At 38.4% G+C, this 19,729-nt stretch overlaps 1 pseudogene; it reads right to left on the bottom strand.

Moving 5' to 3' along the window:
* Positions 1-17,401: 17,401 nt before the first annotated feature.
* LOC121486631 lies at positions 17,402-18,220 on the bottom strand (annotated as a pseudogene).
* Positions 18,221-19,729: the final 1,509 nt, after the last annotated feature.

Below are 19,729 nucleotides of genomic sequence, written 5' to 3' on the forward strand. Positions count from 1 at the left end.
TCAAGGAAGTAGACTGTAATGTAAGCATGCTGGTATGTGTGTCTGCATATGTGTGCATGCATGTGCACATGTATGTGCGCATGTGTTTTAACAACAGATGAGTGCTTGGGTTGCTAAGCAATTACATCTGGTTTTTCATAGGTTTTGTGTTCTGCCTTCTTGGTGTTAAGCAAAGATATAGAACAAAAGCATGACCTATAAAAGAAAAAAAACTGATAAACTAGAGTTCATCAAAATTCTTACTGCTCTTCAAAAGACATCATTAAAAAAATGGGAATACAAGCCACAGACTGGAAGAAAATGTTTGCAAATCATATACTGATTGGTAAAAGACTTGTATCCAGAATACATAAATAAACAATAAGAAAACAGCCAGGTTTTTAAATGGGCAAAAAATTTGAATAATCACTTCACAAAGAAGTTATATAGATGGTTAATAAGCATATAAAACAATGCTCAACATTATTAGCCTATAGAGAAATGCATATTTTACTGCAATAGGATACCATCACATCCATTAGAATGACTATAGCATAAAATCGGATAACACTAAATGTCGGCAAAGATGTAGATAAACTAGAATCCTCATGCATTGGTGGTAAGAGTGCAAATTGGTACAACCAACTTTGAAAGTGTTGGACAGTTTCCTAAACAGTTAAACATAAACTTAGCATGCAACCCAAAAAATCCACTCTGGGAAATTTATCCAAGAGAAATAAAGACATATATTCACGCAGAGATGAGTGAGTGTTCGCAGCAGCATTCTTTACAATAAGTTGAAAGGGGAAACAATTTAAATATCCATCAACCAGTGGATCAATAAACAAATTGTGATATATTCACCCAAAGAAATACTACTCAGCAATAAAAATAAATTAACTACTGATACATACTACAGGAATGACAAATTTCAAAAACCTTATGCTAAGTGGAAGAAGCCAGTTGCAAAAAATGAAATACTGTATACTTCCATTTCTGTAAAATATTGAGGAATTGCAAATTTATAGAGAAAGAAAGAGATCTGTGGTTGCTTAGTCCTGGAGCAATTAACTACAGATGAGAACAGGAGAACTTTATGGGGACCATAGAAATGTTTTAAAGCTGGACTGCAATAAAAATTTACCAAAAATTTACCAAAATTTACCAAAAGTGAATTTCTGAGAGTTTAGACAAATATGAAAAATAAATTGAGTTAGATCATATATCAGTTTAAACCAAAGTCAAAAACAGCAAGGAATGTTCACAAAAAAAGTTTGCTTTTCACTTCCTATAAGGTTGATCTCAACAAGTTCAAAATGTGACCTAGAAATCAATTACCTTCACTAACATTTGTGGATTTATCAACCATGAGTTTACCTAAAAGCAAACTTACCCACTCATATTTATATAAATTAAAACGTACTGTTTCTGGTGATCTGGAATCAAAAGTATATAAGCAAAGAAGAATTCATAAATTTTTTAAAGCTTTCTTGTCTTTACTCTTTGGCAATTTATTGATTTCTTCCTTAGATACATTGTAAGACAATAAGCTAAGATCTAGTTAGAAGTCAGTATTGGTCATAAACAAGTTTACTGCTTCTTGAATATTTTCTATCCACACTCTGCATTTCTACAGTATCAAGCACTCAGGAATTCAATTAGGAGACAACATTTGCTATAATCCAACTAAGATGATGATACGGGGGACAAAGGGGATGGGAAGGATTTGGAAGATATATTTGTAAGGTAGAATTAATAGGACATGGCAATGGATTATACAGCTATTAAGGATAAGGAAGGAATCAGTATGGCTCTCAAGTTTCTGAGTTTGGAAACTCTATTTGCCAGTGATGACCATGAATCATGATTATGGACTAAGGAGAATGGGAAAATGAGAAGTTAGGTACTTATTGCATTTAATCTGTTAAAGTGGGCACGCCCACAAAGTCAGATGGATATAAAGAAATGGAAATCGGGAGAAAGATCTTTCAGGGGGAAAAAATAAAAGAGTTGACATGACATATGGACATTGAATTATTGACGTGGAAAAACATCAATAGAAGGGGTACACCGAGAAGAAGCAATTTGAAGAGGCACATATAAAATAAACTTTCTCCTCCTTTAATTAGATTGTCATAAATGGCAACAGAAGTTAGTTTGGTTGTTAAACTCCAGAGTAACTGTTCATTTTTAAATAATCTTTGGTAGGTTCGCTATGTACTCAGAAATAGCCGTGCACTGAAAAAAATAAAAAGTCATCGCCTTCTTTTCACTCAGGTTGAAGGATCAGGGCAGGTTAAATTGTGCCAAAATTAACTGGGTATTTTAAGACATCCACAGTAGATTTTTCATATCCAGTTAGAATGCCATATCCAGTTAGAAAGGATTGAAAAGTTATCAAAACACTGTCCCCAGTCATAGTCAATTATTTTTTAATACTAAGCTTATCAAGCTAGGAGACTGGATTATTACAAAAGTTCAAAATGATTATATAACAGACTGAAGTCAGAAATTAAGTTTAAATTTAAAAATAAACTATACACAACAGACCTACCACGAAGAATACTTTAAGATAAGAAGAGATCAGAAGTGAAGTCTTGAAGAGACTGGGGTGGAGTCCAAGAAAATGAGATGAGATTAAATGAGATTAAATGAGATTAAATATTTTGCAGAGCAGAAATTCAGTGCAGGTTGCAGCTCCAGGAAGTTAGAGTTGGTTTCCTTATGCCAGCAAAATTTTGTGCTTTTCAGTGTACAAATCCTACAATCATTTTTAAAAATTTTATTTAAATATTTTATTAGTTTTGATCATATTGTCAATAAAATTGTTTTCTTGAATTAGTCTGGATGTTTGAGATGCTAGTGTATATAATTACAATATTTTAGTATATTTATTTTGTATCTTGTGAGCTTGCTAAATTCATTTATTAGTTCAGCATGTATTTATGGATTCCTTGGTGTTTTCTACATTAGAATTACATTATCTATGCATAAAGCCAGTTTTATGTCTTTCTTTTCAATCTAGATGACTTTAATTTTATGTTTATGGGATAAATCACACTATGTCATAGTATTTGACTCTTTTATTGTGTTACTGATTTATATGTGCTAATATTTTATGAAGGGTATTTGTAAAAATGTTCATGAGTGATATTCAGCCATGTTTTATTTGTTATGTTTTAACTGCTATCAGGATCATACTAGCCTCATATATTAAGTATGAAAATATTCCTTCTCTTATTTTCTGAGTTTGTGGGGTATTGATATTGTTTTTTTTAATTATATGTTTGATAGAATTTACTAGTGAAGCCATCGGGCCTGGACTTTCCTTTGTGGGAAGATTTTTAGTCACTAATTTAATAACTTGTTAAAAATCTATTCACATATTCTATTTTATTCTTGAGTTGTTTTGATAATTTGAATTTTTCTTTTTATCAATTTTTGTTTTTCCTCTAAATTGTCCATTTATTTGCATAAAGTTGTTTCTACTAGTTCCCTAAATCCATGGCTTTATATGGCATCTATTCCATGGCTCAGGTCATGATCTCACGGTTGTAAGATCGAGCCCTACATCAGGCTCCCTGTTCAGTGCAGAGTTTGCTTGCCCTATCTGTCTGCTCTTCTCCCTACTGGCACATATTTTCTCTCTCAAATGAATAAGTAAAATTTTAAACAAAAAGACCTTTATTTTCTGAAGTAGGCTTTTAAAACTATAAATTCCCATTTAATCACTGTGTTAGCTTCATTTCATAAATTTCATATTGTGTTTTCATTTTAAATCAGTTTAAAATATTTTCTAATTTCTCTGTTGGGTGTTTTGTTTTGCTTTTGACCCGTGGGTTATCTAGAAGACTGCTGTTTATATTTCAAACATTTGGAGGGTTCTTAGTTCATTCTGTCATTGATTTTTAATGTAGTTCTGTTGTTATTGGAAAACATACTTTATATGATTTTAATTTGTTGAAATATATTGTTTCTTGGCTTGGTATGTGATATATTCTGGAAAAAAATTCATTGTGTAGTCTTTGAATTAAGTGTTCTATATATGTCAGTTATGTGGCTTAATTCATCTGTATCTTTGCTAGTTTTCTGCCGAGTTGTTTTATTTATTGGTAAGTCTGACTTCCTAAGGGTTTCCTCTATGTCTGCATAGCTGGTTGTCAGCCAACGATTAGGCAGAGGTTGTGTTCCAGTGCCTTAAGCCAGGAAGGTTTCTGTCCTCTGCCAGTGGAATTATGTGTGGGCAAGGAAGCATATTCAAAGTTCAGTCTGTTATTAAGCTTGCCCAGTTTTTATTTTCTCTTGGCTTCTTTTCTGTTTCCTCTGTACATTTGTATAATCTTGGGGTAAGCCAGAAATGTGTGGATAGCTTAGTTCCTCTTTGGTCTCCACTGCATTAGGCTCCTTTATCCAGGAATAGACCTTGTCCCAACTATAACTAAAACATCAAGATAATGGTGTCATTGGCCCTTATTGCCTACGCACTGTCAAGATTGTCACTTCCCACTGGACAACACTGGGCATCCTCTGCCACTCCAGTGTTGAGTGAGCCCCTGTTGACCAGTGCAGCAAACAAGTTGGTCCTAACGGCCTGCCCTGCTCTTACAGAACCTCCATGCTGACTAAGCAGGGGCTTGATGGGGAACTGGAGACATGAATGCCAGACACTTCCACAATTCTCACCCAAAGTTTAACGGTTGCTCAAGCATCAGCTGTACATCTTTGGTCCGTTTCTGCAGCACTGAAATGGTTATTTTATTAATTTTTCTGAAGGTTTTTTTTTTTTTTTTTAGATTTTATTTATTTATGAGAGACAGAGAGAGAAGCAGAGACATAGCCAGAGGGAGAAGCTGGCTCCTCACAGAGAGCCTGATGTGGGACTTGATCCCAGAACCCCCGGGTTCATGCCCTGAGCCAAAGACAGAAGCTCAACCGCTGAGTCACTCAGGCATCCCAATTTTTCTGAGCTTTATAGTTGCTCTTTGGGAAGAGGATTTGTGCTAACCTCCTTCCTCAGCCATTACCAGAAGTCAGAGTGCTCTTTGATTTGGACGATAAAACAGGAACAAGGAAAGGGCAGGATTTTCTCTCCCTCTCAGTTCTTAGGTCTGTGGCAAGGGATAGTGTGCTTATTAGCAGGAATGGTGTTTACCAGAAATTAAAGAGAGTACGGAGGGAAAAATCAAAATGACGAATTCAAGATCGCACAACTATTTGAAGTGTAAGGTGCATGAAAAATACAAAGAGGTTCTCCTGATGTATAATTCATGGACCTTTATGTAAATGACTATGCAAAAGACTTGGAGAAGGCAAGGAAGGGATACTTGCAAATGATAGTGCTCCTAAGCTGTCACTTGCATGACTAGTTCTTGTCAACTGGGAAAAAGAAAACATCCCAAATGCCTGACTCTTAAAGATTTTATATTCCAGGCACAGAAGCCCGTGACCTTGAGCTCCCCGTTACATTTTTCTGTGTGACTCTTTCTATATCTTTCAAATGGAGATATGATAATATTAATAGAGGTGATGTCGGGCTCCGTAAAGTTAACGTTGGGAGAGCATTTTTAAGACCCTGGAAAAAAATAGGTCTCAGGTTATATATTTCAGAGGATGTGTTATTTAAACTGGCATTTTTAGACGCTTCTCAGCTTCCAATAATGAGAGTTTCTTTCAACATCTGATATAAATGTTCAAACCCTTACCACTTACTTTTGTCCGAAAAAGAAATGCATGGGCAGCCCAGGTGGCTCAGCGGTTTAGCGCCGCCTTAAGCCCAGGGCGTGATCCTGGAGACCAGGGATCGAGTCCCACATCGGGCTCCCTGCATGGAGCCTGCTTCTCCCTCTGCCTGTGTCTCTGCCTCTCTCTCTGTCTCTCATGAATAAATAAAATCTTTAAAAACAAAACAAAAAAGAAATGCTGTGTAATAGAATTTAAATGTAATGCCGCATCTACAATTAGTATAAAAATACACATTTGTATTTGTTTATCATGTATTGGTATATTTAGTATCTGAACACAGCATTGAATAATTAATAGAATTATTAGAATTAAAGAATAGAATAATTAGAATTAAAGAATTAGAATTAAAGAATAATTAATAGACCAAAATAAATGTTTGTAGGGTGTGGGCATGTGACTCTGGGGATGGGTGTGATGGAAGACTGAAGGAAGCTCTCAGCTTGGCTTACTACATCCCCTCCAGCCCTCATCAAAAGGAATCAAGTCTTTTATGATGTTTCACGAGTTACAAAGGGTACCTTCGACCTGCAGTGAACTTCAGTTATTTTCTCTAATGTTACTCTTTTCCCAGATGAAAAATACAATTATTTACAGGTAGAATTCTTTTGAGGGTATGGCTTTGAGTGAGGGACAAATGAGAAGGGCAGTTTCCTTTTTAGGAGGAAGGGCATTTAAAAGATTATACATATATAGATAGATAAAGAGATTTACTATTGGGAATTGGCTTATATGATTATAAAGCCTGAGGAGCCCAAGATCTGCAATTGTCAAATGAGGGACTCTGGAGAGCTGATGACGCAAGTTCAGTCTAAGTCTGAGTCTGAAGTCAGGACAAGACTGATATCCTAGTTCAGAGTCAGGCAGAAGGAAAGAAGTCTTTCTCACATTGTCTTTTTTTCTATTCCAGTGTTTAATGGATTGGTTAAAGACTCTCCATATTGGGGAGGACAGTCTGCTTACTACATAAGTAATGATTCAAATATTAATCTCATCCAGAAACACAGACACACCCAGAAATAGTATTTAACTAATACCCTGGTACTCTATGACCCTATCATGTTGATAGGGTCACATATATTAATTATCACTTATTTCCTGAGTATCAAGGGATTCCCTCCCCCCAGACATAGTCAGAACCATGCAATTTTCTGACCACTTCTAATATGGGTACCTCTCATAGATTGCAGGCTGTGGGCACCCACCAAGGCATAGAGATTCTATTAATTATTCATTGCTGTGTAAAAAATTACCAAAAACTCAGAGGCCTAGAACAACACATATTTATTATCTCATAGTCTGTAGGTCAGGAGTCCAGGCACAGCTTACCTGGGTCCTCTCCTTCTGGGTCTCCCACAGAGCTGCAGTCAAGATGTCAGATGTATGTGGGGTCTCATCTGAAGAGTCCCACTGAGGAAGGATCTGCTTCTGAGCTCAAATGATAATTGGCAGGATTTGTTGTTTTTTTAGGTTTTGCTTTTAGGTTTTGCTTAGCTCCTTGCTTTTTTTGGCCATAGGTCACTAACAGTTTCTTGTCACATGCCCTCTCCAACATGAGCTCTTGGTTCATTAAACCATGAAGAGTCTGCTAGCAGACAGAGATCATAGTTTTCCATCACCTGATTATGGAAAGAACATCCACGACTTTGGTAATATTCCATTGGTTGGAAGGAAATCACAAGTCATAGTCAAGGACAGGAGATAAGACAAGGGCATGAATACCAGGAGGTGGGGTTGCTGGGGGACATCTTAGACTCTGACCCTGTGATATTATGATTTATAATAACGAATACCTATTTGGAGCAGCCCGGGTGGCTCAGCGGTTTAGCGCTGCCTTCGGCCCAGGGCCTGATCCTGGAGACCCAGGATCGAGTCCCACATCGGGCTCCCTGCATGGAGCCTGCTTCTCCCTCTGCTTGTGTCTCTGCCTCTCTCTCTGTGTCTCTCATGAATGAATAAATAAAACCTTTTTTTAAAAAAAAATACCTATTTGGTCTTCTCTCCCAGTTCTGGCACAGAGCTCCCCAAACTCTTAGAATTTCCTAAGTAGTAGGAGAGATAAAATGTCCTTGGTTATTTGTAACAAATCCCTATCAACTACACCGGTGTTTATGTTAATAAGATGACTTTTGGAAACCTCCTAAGGAACTAATCAGGGGATTAGATAGTTAGAACTTTCAGCCCCCAAATTCTGGGGAGGTCCTCTTTCAGACCTGGAGATTGAGTTCATCAATCATGCCTATGTAATGAAGCCTCTATAAAAATTCCTAAACTATAGGGCTCAAAGAGCTTCCACTGTGATGAATACTTTGGGGTGGTAGGCAGATGGCACACCCAGAAGGGGCATGGAAGCCCCAAGCTTCCAAACCTCTTCCTCATACCTTGCCCTATGCATCTCTTCCATCTGACTGTTCCTGAGTTATATCCTTTTGTAATAAGTTGGCAATAGCAACTAAACCAAGTTCTGTGAGCCATTCTAGCAAATCATCAAACCTAAGGAGGGGGTTGTGGCAACCTCTGATTTATATAGTTTGGTCAGAAACACAGGTGGCAACCTAGACTTGAAATTTGTGTTGAAGGGGAAGCCAATCCTATGGGACTGAGCCCACCACAGTTAGGGTCTGTGCTAACTCCAGGTAGATAATATCAGAATAGAGTTATATTTGTTGGATACCCAGTAAATATCTGCTGAAGGGTCAGAAAATTCTTGGGTTAGAAAATTCCTACATATTTGATGAACAGAAATATACAGTTGTAATTGAGTATTTTTCCTCTTAAACTCCCACATGGTGTCAGGAAGAACTAAGGAAAATCATCAGCTCTGCCTCTACTTCGTGACTCTACAACTCATAAAGTGTGTTTTGTGTTTTCTGGCAGCTTCTCCCATTTGCCACAGGCTGGGAAGCCTCACCACATTCCAGCTCTACTTGACCTTCTTGTCTTGCTAGGCTTTTCCCTTATGCTTTCATTTAGTTCACTCTCTCATCTCAAACCAAACCTCACTCAGATTGTTCATGATTTTCCTCTTTCTTGCACAAAGGAGCAAATTAGCTTCAGGTCTGTGCTCACAGGGAGAGTGGTGAGACTGTGTTTGTATTGAGCTCAGGCCTCCCTCTCCTGAGCTGGGGAAGGCTCAGTGTCAGTGTTTTGCTTCTGACTTTCCCAGGGTACTGCCTGGGAAAGGGAGCCCAGATTTCATCCACATCCATAACTCATCTTCCGAATTCCTGCTTGTACTGCTTGGAAGGCTTGATCACCCTATCCATACTTTTTGAACCTTCTGTTGGGGGCATCTCACTTGTATTAGAGCAGCTGGGTGTCCTCCACATCACCCACCTTTGGTGGTGATTGAGGGTACTCTGCTTGGCAAGTGACTCCTGTGGCCTTGATTCTCATAAATATCCCTAATCCTTGTTCTGGGCTTCTCAGATAATTTCATCAATAGCTGCCTGTCAGTAGGTATTGACTACTCCCATCTACAGCAGCATCTTTCCAAGGCAGTCATGCATATATTAATTATGCATCAAGACTCTGAGGACTTTTAACCAATTAAGTTGAAATTAGTATTTGACACAAGTATAGCACTAATCTATAGATCATCTCTTATGACTCTAAGACATGCTTTAGTGTTTACTGATTTGTTTACAATGGAAATACATTTGCTTCAACTTAATCTTTGCATTGACCAGGGAAACAGGTGTTTTCCTAAATATTTACAATAATTCTTAAAAACTACGTGTAACATGTAACACCATTCTTTTTCAAAGCCCAATGTTGATTACTCACTAAATACAAATCACTGTGTCGACTGATGTGGGCAACACACAGAGGCCACAGCTATGAGAACCTTAGCTCAATCATCCTCCTCAAGAAGGATACAACTAGTATGTGGTGAAAACACACTCGAGTAAAAAAATTCACCTGTAAGTTAAGCTTGCTTCCCTTGGTATTCCACACCATCTTTGGCCAACCCATCTCCCCATTAGACTCTATGCAACACGAATTTGTATGTATGTATCTGTTCTTTCTTCATCCTTGGAGCTGATAGGAGAATAACTTGATGTAAGCTATTACATTGAGAATATTAGCAGAGGCAAAAAGAGACTAAAGACCAAGCTTAAGGAGAGGAGCATTGATGTGGACTTTCCCTCTCCATAATCTTCTCTCAGCCCCACAAATGCTGAAGGAGTCTGTTCTAGAACTAGTGTGTTTGATATAGTGGGTGGGCACTGCCACATTGCCCTGATGGCAACCTCCATTACAAAAATTACAATTTGGATTCACAAAAAAACATGTGTAGGATGCAGGTATTTGAAAATTCACAATGGGACTCAAATAAATGATACTCTGTCCCCTGATGTTTGTGGATTGGTTGGGTCCTTCCTTGTCCTCTTGAACAGACAACTTCTTTTCATTAGAAGTCTTCGGTGTCCCAGCCCAGCCCATTGTTACATTCAGTCTGAAGGTGTCTCATGCCCAAAGTTAAGGTTTTTTCCTTTTTCTTTTTCTTTTTCTTTTTTTTTTCTTTTTTTTTTTTTTTGAGGAACAGAATCATTTCTCCATCAGTTGTGTAGGTGTCTATTTCTGTGTTATGAAAAGTTTACTGATAGCTTTAGGGTGAGAGCCAGTAGTAGACTTGAGGGGATATTCTTTGGGTACAGCTGATGTGTGTGTGCAGAGGGGTCACAGAAAGATGCTATGTAGACATCATTCCCTCTAACCTTTGGAGAAGTCTTGTATTGCTTTGCTGGGCTGAGCTGCAAAAGGTAGAATAGGGCTGATTATTGCCTATGAAAAGCTGTGAAATAATAGAGCCAAGTGCCTATTGGTGTCTCCGTTAGAAGAAGAAGAAACATTTGGAAGGGTTAAGTGACTAAAGAAGAAAAAAAAGACAGCATTTAATGAAAAGAAGCTGTTTCAGGCATAATTTAATGTGGATTTTCATATCTGCAGTGTTCTCTTTAGAGATTGGAGTTCCCTGATGGAAGGATTATATGCCCTTTGGGGGACCAGAAATCCGGCATCTCCAAAGGAAAATCAAATGACTTTTCATCTCTCAGTTGAAAATCCTTTATTAGGAACAAGGGTCTTTAGAAGTGCCTTTCCCTGAATTAATTTTCATTTTCCAAAAACATGTGCAGGTGTCTGAGTCAGACTGAGAGAAAGCAGGTGCGGGGGAAAAATAATTACCTGGCACCTCTCTGCACTTAATCTCATCTCAGAAGGATACCTGCAGAAGCCATTTGATAAAATTGTTTCTCAGGCCCAAGATGAAAGGTTAGGAGAGGTAAAAATCCATGATTTGATTTTTTTTTTTTGTGGTCTTATCTCTCTTCTTTTTTTTTTCCTCCTGCAACAATAGAACTTCAGTTATCAAAGAGCTTTCAAGTTTGAAAGTACAGCTGCTTTGGAAAAGCAAAACATTGGCTATAGCAAATGAGCAGGAAAATGCTAAGCATCAGCTACCACTCGCTAGAGGGAGTCAATATTGTAAATACTCCTTTCAGAAGGCTCACCTGTTGGAATGCCAGCCAGAACAACACCTGACATTAATAATCATCAATCTAAGGCAGGCATTTAAAGTCTGTGTTATTCAATAAGGGAAAAGGGAAAAGTAAAGTCTTAAAATGCCGTATTTGGGATACATTGCTACATGATAAACCAAAAGCAAATTTAGACAACCTAGAATACCAATATTAAGAAAAAAGTTCTGTGGTTAGCAAAATCTTGCTACTATGGAGCTTGATATCATGACTATATAATCTTACCAGACACATTTCCACCAACAGCATGACATGTTTGCTGTGTTATTTTTCAGGGGTTCGGTACATCCTTGTGCTGATTAAATATAGATCATGGAATCAGTGCTCATTTCTGATTTCGCTTTAGGAAGACTAATGACTGCTAATGAACTTAGCCTGCCTGTTGGTGGCTTGTAGCTTCTTGCAGGTAAATCAGTTATCACTAAATTCCAGGAATAGTGCTAGAATTTTAAAAACATTTAACAGATTTATCACAGATGAACTAAGCATTCTAATTGGATAATGAGGCATCTAAAAAAAAGTTACATACGAGACAATGCTCAACCTCTTTTTATCAAACTTCAACGTTGCACCGAAGCACATGGCAGTCTCTCCTGGGCGTTTGCTCTTCTGTAGTTTTCCTCTGTTCAGAATGCCCCAAGCAGTATTCACATCCTCAAATATTAATAATTTAAGGCTTATTTATTCAAAACTAAGCTCCTGGTTTTTGTTGTTGTTTTTTGTTGGTTTGTTTTTTATGACTGGCGTTTTGTGCTTCTTCTATGGCTTTTAGCATCTCGGACTCCCCACTACCAGGACACTGATGCAGTTACCTGTTTAACTCTGTTTCCTCAGCTTTAAAGTTGGTCTTTCAAAGAACAGCAAACATAACCCTACTCATGTTTTTATTTTATGTCCTGGCTACCTATGTAATAGATATTCCACGATTATTGGTGAAAAGAAAGACTGACTGAATGAATAAAACCTTGAGCTCTTTAAAATTCAGCTGTAGGCAATGGAGCAGATATCAGTTACATTTCTTCGGTTGAAACCATAAAAACCTGAGTAGCCTGAACAAGAAGAGAGGCTAATTGGAAACCTGAAAAGGTGGCTCAGGAATAGAAAAAAAAAAAAAAAAAAAAAAAGTTCCAGCTTTATGAAGACAGCCTGCAGCACAGTTCTCAGTATCCAGAAGAGGAAAGTTCATGAAACTTCTGAGGTGCTGCCATCTCGTGGGGAGTTGTACTTAACACCTCCTGTCCCCACGTGTTCGGTCCCAGGACAGAGAAGCTGGCTGGCCAGGAGGATCTCAAGGGCTTACCAACTATCATAACAGTAGGATCTACTATAAGAAGTGTATGTGTTGGGAAAGTATGTGAGCAGACAACCGCAATAGCTTCCAGAGGATCAAGCCTATTGTACCAAAGGGACGACGGGAAGGAGGACTTGATTTGGATACCTCTTCTGTTTTTGAAGATTTGTGCATTTTTGGGGTGCCTGGTGGCTCAGTCTGTTAGGTGTCTGCCTTTGGCTCAGGTTATGATCTCAGAGTCCTGGGATGGAGCCTGGCATCAGGGAGGCTGCTTCTCCCTCTCCCTTTGTCCCTTTGCCCTGCTTATGTTCTCTCTCTCTCTCAAATAAATAAGTAAATAAGATCTTTAAAAAAATTGAAGATCTGTGCATTTTTGAAAAGTGAGGATAGGGGATGCCTTTAGATGCGTGAGTTCTTACACAACTCTTTGAACAATCATTTCCTCTGGGCTTTTTTCTGTCTCCCTACACTGTTGCACTCATTTTGGTGTCAGTACAGTTATCATGGGGGTTTGGAATAAAAGCGTTGAAAATTCTACCAATGTTTATTTTAGCTCATTATTAATGCCCATTTTTTGCATAATTTATTAGATAATAATATATATGTTTATAAAAAGTGAATACTTACATATAAGAGGGGATTTAATTTTTCTTTTCATTAGAGCTGGGGGGGGGGTGATTGAAAAATTTGGAGACCACTGTTCCAAAGAATGTAAAGTCTCTTAAATTTGAAAATGATTAAAAAGTTGTCACTGGAGGGCACCTGGGTAGCTCAGTTGGTTGAGTGTCTGCCTTCAGCTGGGGTCATGATCTCAGGATCCTGGGATGGAGCCCAGGTCAGTTGGGCTCCCTGCTCAGTGGGGAGTCTGCTTCTTCCTCTCCCTCTGCCCCTCCCCCTGCTCATGCTTGCTCTCTCAAAAAAAAAAAAAAAAAAAAAAAATTACCACTGGAAAGCCATTAAAACATATATTAATAAATAATAACAAAACTTTGTAACATAGCAAACTTAGCTATTTCTTATAAAACAATATAAAATAGTATTTTTGTTTTATATCTTTAATATGTTAATAACTATTTTAATATTTTTATTGTAAAATAATAGTTTATTTTTCTGTTCTATTAAAATATATTTGCTTAATTAAAATTTTTTTTTCTTCTTTTCTTCTCGAAAAGCAAATCCTCAAATATTACCTGTGACTGATGAGAATAATGACAACATGTAATTAAAGAGTAGCTTTCTCCAAGCAAATCTGTAAGAAATAGATTCTTCTAAATGATTCTACCAAGTTAAAAGTATTATGTCTAACTTGTGAGGAGGAATGACTTGTTTGCTTGGCATATATCCCAAGTTGAATGTTCTACTTCAGTAACTAGAGCCTTGAAGAACCTAAAAGAGGAAGCCATGCTATTTCCAGATGTACAATAGTCTACTTTGTGATTTAAAGTAATTAAAACACAGAATGAAAGCTTTCAAGCAAAAGATGCCAAATGTATGGTAGCTTTCTGAGAAATGAAAAGGAAATAGAAAAGCAAATAAGACTGCTTACTTGATAAAATGTCAGCAAAACAATTCATTAGAGTGTAAAAGATTTAGTCAGCAGTCCCGTGTTTTGTTTTTTTCTGCACAAAATACTGATTTTACCTTTACTCTTTCATTTCATTTTGGATTAAATTGGCCAGAGTGATAATGCCATACACATGCATGTTAGAGAGATCATCTTTTCTCCTGGCATCAGGAATTTTGTGTAATGGCTTAAGCGATGGCAGGGCACTTTTCTTTCTGTTCCTTACTCACTTGTCATTTGGGAAGGGAATAAGCAGCATCAGCTTTGTCTTTCCTCCTGTCTCTTATTGGATCAGCCTGACTGTAAAGGAGATGCAGTCTGAATGTAGAATTGATTACAAAATTGACTTCATTCTCTACCTGTCTTCTATCTGTGCCCTTGGGTATAATTTTGCATCTCCTCCCCTCAAGAGGTGGAGTCTTTTTTCCCACTCCTTGGATATAGGCTGGTTTTATGACTTGGCTCACTTAGCAGAATGAAATGAAAAAAATGTCTTGTTATCTTTGCTCTCTTTGAACTCTTACTGTGCCATAAGAATATGCCCAGAATAGTCTGCTGGAGGCTAGAATTTATCCCAACTGAGGGCACCTTAAACCAGCCAGTCTCCACCCAGGTGACCAGTCAGCTAGCCTTGGCTACATGAGTGAGCCAAACCAAGTTAAACAAAGCTCATGACCAACTTATAGACCTGTGAACACAGATAAATGTTTCTTATGTAAATCACTAAGATTTTGTGGTTATGTGTTGCACACCAGTGAGGAGACAGTGGAAAATGGATGCATCTTGTGTCTTTTCTTACTCAATTTCAAACTTAGAGACAGCAGAAATAGCATCATGAATTGATGCCCTAAAACACATGTTCAGATAATATTGTTGTGGAAAAAATATTTGGGTGAATTCCATATATTATATATGTATATATATATATACATATATAACACATGAATATGTGTTATCATTTAAAAATATAATTATGGGGCACCTGGGAGGCTCAGTCCATTGGGCATCTGCCTTCGACTCAGGTCATGATCCCTGGGTCTTGGGATCAAGCCCTAAGTTGGGCTCCTTGCTCAGTAGGGAGCCTGCTTCTCTCTCTCCTCCCCACTTGTGTGCTCTCTCACTATTTCTGGTTCTCTCTCAAATAAATAAGTAAAATCTTACAAAAAAATATTATCATAAGTTATTACAACTGGTTAATCTACTAAAATATTTGGTTCAATTGTATCCTAAAATTAAAAAAAAAAAAAAGTAGTTTTCCAGTAGACAACAGAAATCTTAATGAATTTATAAATTCATTATATATGAATTCAAATTCAAATTATAAATTAGTAATGTATATTTGTAAGTGCTTTTGAACTCATCATGAGGAAAACATTTCTTCCCATTTGTCTATATATTTCACTGGCAATCTATGAGAATCAGATGCATTTCAGGAAATAAGAGTTGCTCTAAGTCACACATTTGTTTGTTTATTTTTGTTTTTTAGGTCAGTTAGTGGTATAGGGTTTTTTTCAGAGATAGTGTACTTTTTAAATCATTCACTTATTCAGTTTATTGGCAAACATTTATTAGGCATCTGCTCTGGGGCAGGCTACTACTATTGTCTGTGTAAGCAACACAACAGTGAACTGTACAGACAAAGTCTTGGCCTTTTCAGAGTTTATTCTGGTGGGATACGTAGACAATGAGCAAATCTGCAAATAAACTATCATTGGGTTGGGATAAATGATATGAAGAAAAGAAATAAGATAAATTTGGAGTGTAATAGAGAAGAATAGCCACTCTAGAAAGGGTAGTCAGGGCAGCCTCTGTGAGGAATCCATGTGTGAGCTGAGATGAGAATGAAATGAGAAGGTGAGCCACCCAATTATTTGGGGGAAATGTACCTCAGCCAGCAGGAACTACAACTGTAAAGAAACTAATGAGTATTTTCACAAAGAACATATGCAGAGATGGTTTTCTTCTTATAAACCCAAATTGTTGCTCCCATGATGTATCTGATTCTTTGGGAAGATGAGAGAGAAGCAAAATGGTAGCATGAAAAGTAAGAGAAACTGGGAGGGGGTGACTGGGAACCCATTAAAAAAAGAGCATATCAGATCCTAATAGGAAAAAAAGATTAGGTTAACTAGAGGTATGCTTAACTACAATCTTTAATAAAGAGCATTTGTTACTTGGAGCTATTCAAGTGATTGCGTGGTTGTATATAATGGGATAAAGGCTGTGTACTGATTTTGAATCAATCCCTTGCACGCATTCCTTTGATCAAGTTGAGTTACCATTAAAGACTATTATTGCCCATTCTGTAGCCCAGTATGTTCTATCTGGTTTCTTCTTTTTTTTTATTTTTATTTTTATTTATTTATGATAGTCACAGAGAGAGAGAGAGAGAGAGAGAGGCAGAGACACAGGCAGAGGGAGAAGCAGGCTCCATGCAGGGAGCTGATGTGGGACTCCATCCTGGGTCTCCAGGATCACGCCCTGGGCTGAAGGCGGTGCTAAACCACTGAACCACCAAGGCTGCCCTACCACTGTGTTCCTAGGAAACACCCAATTGCTTCAAGGGGAAAAGCTATCTTGGTAAGCTTTGGTCTTCCATAGGCCATGAGACCAGAGAAGACTAACAATGTCAGGGCCCAGGTGACCAATCCAGGTATTGCAGGACTTCCTTACATAAGGTGCATGGAACCCTAAGAAGAGTCTATGAACATACAAACTTCCAAGCAAAAATCTGAGTGTATGCATTTTCTGGGAAAAGTGCTATTCCCTTCTCATAGACCCTAGAACAGGTTAAGATCCTGAGCTAAAGCAATGGACCAAGCCAATCGCAGGCTAGGTGAAGGAAGCCACCAAATACACTTCAGGGGCCAGCCAAGTGTGAGAACTCGCAAAGTTGTCACCAAAAAGTTAGAACATGGACTCACAGCAGAGACAGCTGAGCACTGTTTTTGTGCTCTTCTTTGTACCTGTATTTCAAGGTCTGTCCAAAACAAGGCCCCAGAACTCCCAGGTTCAAGTATGTCCCTGAGCTTGGTCCACTGCCATCTTCCATTCACGTTTGGGTATTTGTTCACCATTAAACCTCAGGACAGGAGATGTGATGCAGCAGGACTCCTTCCATGGCATGAGTCCTCTGCTGATTTGAGAAGTGGCAGTGGCAGGCAATGTGGAAAATACACTGGAACTTTTCCTTGGAACTGCTGTGGTCAGAAGTGCCTGCCAGGAGCATCATCATCTTTCCCTTGACCCTCCCTCTAGTTTCTGAAGATATAGCGGAAGATAATCTTCTTTGAAGATACTGGTAACAATTCCAGAAGACAAAACACATGCCACCAATGCACTGTGCTTCCAGATATTCTGGGTTTAATTCAGCTGCCAAATGAGCTGATTGATGCATTCACCTCGATAGCCAGGTAAGCCCACCTCCTTGAGGAAGCCCACTCTGTTCTTGGTAGCATGTCGGGCCATTGAGAGGTGGAAAGGACATAAGAATGCAGAGATGGCCTGGAAATTCTTCCCCAGAAAGGCAATTTCATGAATGAGGTCTTCCAAGCAAATAACACCATACTTCCCCAGATGCTCCTCAATCATTGTGTTGTCCGTCAAAGGGATGGTTTTATTCTTGACCTTGGCTTGTCCACCTTTCAAGATGAGTTCCCGGACTGACTTCAGATTTGGAAATCCCCAGGTCACGTAAGGTTCCACTATCCACAGCGTCTTCATGGTCTGGGGGGTTACTCTGAAAAAGACACCACTGAAGATCTTCTTCAGGCGCAGCCTTGCGATGGTCCTCTGCACCAGTGAACTCACCCCATTAATCCTTTGGATGTGTACAGTGAAGGCCAAGGAATGTTTATCTGGCACTTCTAAGCCATGAGATTTCACTTCCAGGCCTCTGAGGCGCACCCTGTCATGCTGCTGCCACCAGGAATCATGTAGGAACCACTTGAGCTTAAACTTGAGCTTTCTTCCTTTATTCTGCTCCTTCTTGTCCAAAAGCACCTGCTTTGCTTCAGTTGCTTTAAGGGCCTGATAAGCCTTCCTCTTTTCCAGGAGATTTTATGGAACCAAAGGTATCTTTTTTCTTTGCTCTTGCTCCGCCATGTTTCCCCAGCAGCGGCTACTGCTCAACAGATAAATATTTTGGAGTTCACTCTTTGCAGATATACTATGAAAATTCTCTTACTAATATTTCCTAGTTGTTTAGATCAGTAAAAAGAATACGGTATATTTGTAGATTTCATAATACACCTGGATCTCACTTGGCTTTCTCCCATTCTCCATGCATAATTAAGGAATGAAGTGGAATGTTAACGAATATGCTTCCTCAAGAATGTCAGGACTAATTTTATCCCAAATATTGTGATCCACATGTCAAAGGAATTTTGAGTGGGGTAGAAAATAAAACTTTATGCAGAGCCAGAACGTAATTAATTCTGTGGTGTATGTCATATCATGCCTGTTGAGGATATTAAAGTGCTTTAGTTAAGTCAAGGGTTTGATGATGTTCAGAGTTTTCCTGTTGGCTCTATAGCCTGAACTAACAATATAGACCATTTGTCATTGTCAACGCCTAATGCTGGATCTGAAAATGTCCACGGCAGCAGCAACAATCCTGAATAAAGTGCTGTGTTTTCCAGCAATAATTCCAATGTCTTTACATTCTCGGTTCCTCATATCTCAGCCTCTCCTCTCACAACACTTTGCAGAATATTTCAGCTGCAGGGAGCATATGTGGTGTGTACCAGGCTTAGGGAGAGTTTGAATGAAGATTCTTCTGTTTTGCTGTATAGTGGCTGGGTTTACATGGTGTTGGAACAATGGCAGCATGCTTTCCGCATATAATGAGATCCTTGAGACTAAGGGTAATATTTGTACCCTGTAGCATCCTACTCCATGTTTAACACATAATGGGAATTCAATTAAAATGAAATATATGTGATTCAGTTCAGACATAAAAGAAACTTTTTGCATTGGATGAGTTCTGCTCATTTCTGGACCAGCTCTGGAGAAGCTCTGGAGAAGCTTCTGGACCAGCTCTGGAGAAGAGTAGAATATCTTTTTTTTTTTTTTAAAGCTTTTAGAAATAGGAGATTCTAGTGTGTTTAGATGCTCAGGGACAGTTTAACCTCTTCACCACATAAGGCAGTGAATCTTTCTTAGGATTCTATGTGAAGGAAGGCTAAAGCCATTTGGTAAGGTCTGCAGGAATAGAATGTAAAGAACCAGAGCTCCTATGCTACTCAGGTTTGGCCATTAAGGCTCCTTTGGTGTCAACAATCTATTTTGCCCCCTTCTTTTTTTTTTTAAGATTTTTATTTATTTATTTGAGAGAGAGAGAGAGAGAGAGAGAGAGAGAGAACACAAGCAGGTGGAGCAGCAGGCAGAGGTAGAGGGAGAAGCAGGCTCCCTGCTGAGCAGAGAGCCTGATGCAGGGTTAGATCTCAGGACCTTGGGATCATGACCTGAGCCAAGTTAGATACTTAACCAATAGAGCCACCAAGGCGCCCCACCTGTTTTTATTTATTTATTTTTTTTAAGAAAAAAAAATGCAAGAGTGATTGCTACCTGAGAACTTGAATAGAAAATTCCTGACTTGGGTGGAAGAAATGG

This window comes from Vulpes lagopus, chromosome 3 (genome assembly GCF_018345385.1).
Source record: "Vulpes lagopus strain Blue_001 chromosome 3, ASM1834538v1, whole genome shotgun sequence".
Lineage (NCBI taxonomy): Eukaryota > Metazoa > Chordata > Mammalia > Carnivora > Canidae > Vulpes > Vulpes lagopus.